Source organism: Sinocyclocheilus rhinocerous, unplaced genomic scaffold (genome assembly GCF_001515625.1).
Source record: "Sinocyclocheilus rhinocerous isolate Xijiao unplaced genomic scaffold, SAMN03320098_v1.1 scaffold7084, whole genome shotgun sequence".
Classification (NCBI taxonomy): domain Eukaryota; kingdom Metazoa; phylum Chordata; class Actinopteri; order Cypriniformes; family Cyprinidae; genus Sinocyclocheilus; species Sinocyclocheilus rhinocerous.
Window position 1 is genome coordinate 242 of NW_015661994.1, and position 4,687 is coordinate 4,928.

Genomic DNA, 4,687 nt, shown 5'->3' on the forward strand with positions numbered 1-4,687 from the left:
ACGCTAGTATTCCTATCTCGTGTGAATAAAGCTAAAGGGAAATGTGGCTGTGTTGCTGTGTAATCTGTGACTATGTGAATAATTAAAGCTGTCTTGCTTATCTCAAACAGATAAAAACCTGCAGCAAAGTTTGCATAAACAAACAGCACAGCACAGAAATACAGAAGTGACAGAAATACTGCTATAGATTTGTGCAAGAGTGAAAAACCCTATAGATATCCAAAAGGCTGATTATTAAAACTCTTTAAACACATTCAGCATGAAACCAAAACTGACTTTGTTACCTTCTTAGTACGTGTTTCCGGTCTCATTGTGAACCATGCTGAAGTTATTTCATTGTGGAACCCAGTTCTTTTCAAATCCAATCACTATCTGTCCGTGCTGTCTATGTAGTGTACAGTGTAGTGTGTCTCCGCGGCTGCAGGTGGCGCTGCTGAGTCGCGTCACTTCCGCCTCAGTCGCGCGAAGAACAGAAACCAAGTTTGTTTCCGAAACGTGTGTTGTTCGTCCCGCTTTTATACAAAAACAGAAGATTTTAAGCATTAAATCACCCAGAAATCATCATGGATGTGGGGGAGCTGCTGAATTATCAGGTACTGACTTGTTTGATGAATGCGTTTGATGTTGATCTGCTCTGCTTGTATCGGTAAGCTAAGTAATCTTTTACTGAACTAGAGCAGACGCGTTCGGGTTATCGAGTGTTTGTTTCTGTTTACATGTTCATTTATTATTCAGTGTATTAATTTTAATGGATTTTGTATAGCTGTCAGATTCAGTCGTGCCTCACTGATATACAGTAAAAGTACTGTACTAAAAAAGTACTAAAATTACCATTTCCACGAATGTTCAATGTTAATAGACATAATAGAAATAATACCATGCCCACAAACTATGGTAGAACTAGGCACTTTTTTTTTAATTGTGTGAATTAGCAACTGATTAACATTTTCTGGATTAATGTTTCTTGAAACCGAATGTCTAAATTAGGCCTAGGTGTTTACAAGGGTATTATTACAAAAATATTAGGATTTTTGTTTAACATTTATTTATTAATTTAGCAAACGCTTTTATACAAAACAAAGTAAAAACATAAAACTTCTATAACTTTTAACAAATGTACTAACCATTAACCAGCTTTTTTAATTGTGTGAATTAGCAACTGAATAACATTTTCTGGATTAATGTTTCTTGAAACCGAATGTCTAAATTAGGCCTAAGTGTTTACAAGGGTATTATTACAAAAATATTAGGATTTTTGTTGAACATTTATTTATTAATTTAGCAAACGCTTTTATACAAAACAAAGTAAAAACATAAAACTTCTATAACTTTTAACAAATGTACTAACCATTAACCAGCTTTTAAACACAAAATAGAGTCTTTCATATTTTATGACCTGTAGCCAATAATTGTTTTCTGTAATTGTAAATAATTAATTAGGTTTAATTTATAATGTTTTTGCCTATTATTATTATGTTATGGCTGATTATTATGTTTGATTGCTGTTATTATACATGTTTCTTGAAACAAAATGTCTACATTTTATTAGGATATTATTCCAAAAAGATTTAGATTTTTTGTTTAACATTTATTCATTAAATTTATGTTTATTAATTTTATCCAAAACAAAGTAAAAACATTAAGCATCGTATCATATTGGGCCTTACTTTTAGTTTTTCAAACTCTTTATTCCTTTTAACAAAGGTACTATATGTTATTTGTATTTATCCTATTTGTACATTATGAAGTTTTAATACCTGATTTTAATACTTGTTTAAATTTGAGATTAGAAATACACTGTAAAAAAAAGCTATATATTTATATTAGTAAACTTATTGGTAATCTGTACTAAAAATATTATTTACTTCTGTGTGGCAGAATTTAATTATTAATGAAACTCAACAAGTATGACATTGTAGTTTTGTTCAGACATTAATAAAAAGATATTCTAGTAATAGTGGCAAAAACGTCTTAGTTGCATAAGTAATGTTATATTATCTACAGTAACTATTATAGATTTGCATTGAGTTGTGAGTGTGGTTCTCTTTGATGCAGATGTGTTGCATAAATCTGAGAATAGTCAAGCGGACTGTCTGTGTCTGGATCCGTCTCAGCCTCACGGTCATGTGAAATCTTCTCTTTTCAGCCCGACCGAGGTGCCAAGAGACCCAAAGATGAAGACAGCCACGAGGAGTCCAGAAGCAAGCAGAAGACGGCGGGCCGAGACGGCAGACGGGTGCTGGTGAGATCAGAGGCGGACAGTGAGGAGCAGCAGATGCCGAGAGAGGCGACACTTCTGAGAAAGTCAGACCTCGCGTTCGCGGGACAGCACTGGCGAAATCTAGACTGATGGATCAGGACGGAGAAGATCCAGAGGTGAAACCAGACCTTAGTCATACAGGGTTATTTTACATTCAACGAGGAGGGTAAAACCTAGTGCTGGGCGGTATGACCAAACATTTATATCACGGTATTTTTCTAAATTATACCGGTTTCACGGTACATGACGGTATTTTTTTTTCATGCATGACTGGGTGTTATCCATATTTTCTACTGATTGAAGGGAACGAAATCTTCCAACTGAACCATAGCTAAGGTTTATCCAGAAAAGTCGCTAGGTTTGTCAGTATGAATATTCTATGGGAAAAAGCAGCTAAATGGGTCTGAAAGTTGCTAAATCTAGTGCTGAAGGTGTGTGTGTGAGACGCGGGAGCTGATGGCAGGGGGCGGTGGATATTTGTGGCGGTCAATGTGGATATTGTTGATGAGTTCTTCTGTGTCATCACGTTCTTTTAGTTCTACAGCTTCAGTTTCGGAACTTTCACGCTTAGTAACACATACAGCTGTTCCCTCACCACAGTGCAACAGTGAAAAGGGACCCCTTTCAAACAGTGTCGCGTTCTGAACGTTGTTTAAGCGACATACACCGGTATTGCGGTATTTTAAAAATTCATATCATTACAAAAATAAACACCGGTATTCGGTTTGATCCGGTATACCGCCCAGCACTAGTAAAACCTCTGACTGGTTTATTATAAACACAAATGTGCTCTCTGAATATGTGATTAATACATTTCCTGTAGAATGTTTTATGCCAATGTCATTTTATTTAATACAAATTAATAAAATGATATATAATACATGCTCCTCACAATGCAAAACAGCATAATAAAGATATTTCAATAATAATAATGTCTTAAATTCTGTAAGGTCCTCATTTAGCAATTCAGTTAAAAGAAAACTGCCTTAATATATTTGTTTGTGATGGACAGTTATTTAATCTATAACACAAAACAGATCTTCATATTTTATGACCTAAAACCAATAACTGTTTTGTGTAATTTTAAATAATTGATTAGATTTAATGTTTAATATTTGTGTTTTTCTTTGTCGTGTGCCAATAATAATAATAAATGTATGACCAATAACCAATTTGTTTGCTGATATTATAAATATTTCCTGTTTAACCTGTTTTAAGCACAAAATACAATTTTTTATGTTTTATGACTTATAACCAATAATTATAAATAATTAATTAGATGTATTTTATAATAATAATAATATATAATGGCCCGTAACCAATTTGATTTCTAATATTATAAATGTTTACTCTTTAACCTGTTTTTAAACACAAACTACAGTTTTTCATACTTTATGACTTATAATCAATAATTCAACAATTGTGTAATTATAAATCATTAATTAGATTTAATTTTTAATTAATTTATTCTGGTGTCACTAATAAAATATTTATTCTTACCATTAATCTGTTTTTAACTAATAATGTTTTTTGTTATATGGATGTGGTGTTATTGCCAATATTAAAAGTCTATTCTGTTTTGCATGTATTTTTTAAAATAGCACACTAGAGCTCCAATCTAGAATTTTTCATGCTTCAAATAAAAATAGCCATAAAAACATTTTAGGTGTATATAGTATTTTGAACCCGAAAAAAAGCAAGTCTCATGTAATTTCAGAGGCACGCTGGTGTCTCTCTGTACTGAAGAGAATCATGACCTTTGACCTCCTGACCTGCTGTGTGTTAACAGGGCGAGCCCGTGGATGAGAGCACAGTGAAGAAAATGATCCTGACCTTTGAGAAGAGATCCTACAAAAACCAGGAGCTGCGGATCAAGTTTCCCGACAACCCCGAGAAGTGAGTTTAAATCTCACCGTTCACTTTATATGGGAAATGAGAGGCACAACCTCACTTCCTGTTGTCGGCAGGTTCATGGAGGCGGAGCTTGACCTGAATGACATCATCCAGGAGATGCACGTCATCGCCACTATTCCTGAGCTCTATCATCTGCTGGTGGAGCTGAACGCCGTTCATTCTCTGCTCGGCCTCCTCAGCCACGACAACACTGATATCCTCAGCATCACATGACCTTCACAAACCGCGAGAGCTCACGTGTTACACTCAGCGCCTCATGGCTTATCGTTTTACAAAAATGGAAACCACAGCAATATAATAAGAAGCACCAGTGCTCAAGAAATAATTACTTTTAATAGTAAGTTAGTAATTGCATGCTATTAGGGATGCACTATCCATTGGTATTGGTAATATTATTAGCATTTTTGTTTAACATTTACCCATTAGATTTACATTTATTAATTTAGTAGATGTTTTTAAAATTACATCAGTCTTAATAATTAATAATTTTTTTTAAATCTTAAAAGAATTAAA

General features: G+C 33.9%; 1 pseudogene; it reads left to right on the forward strand.

Moving 5' to 3' along the window:
• Positions 1-414: 414 nt before the first annotated feature.
• Positions 415-4,687, forward strand: part of LOC107727135 (beta-catenin-like protein 1) — a 56,361-nt pseudogene continuing 52,088 nt past the window's right edge.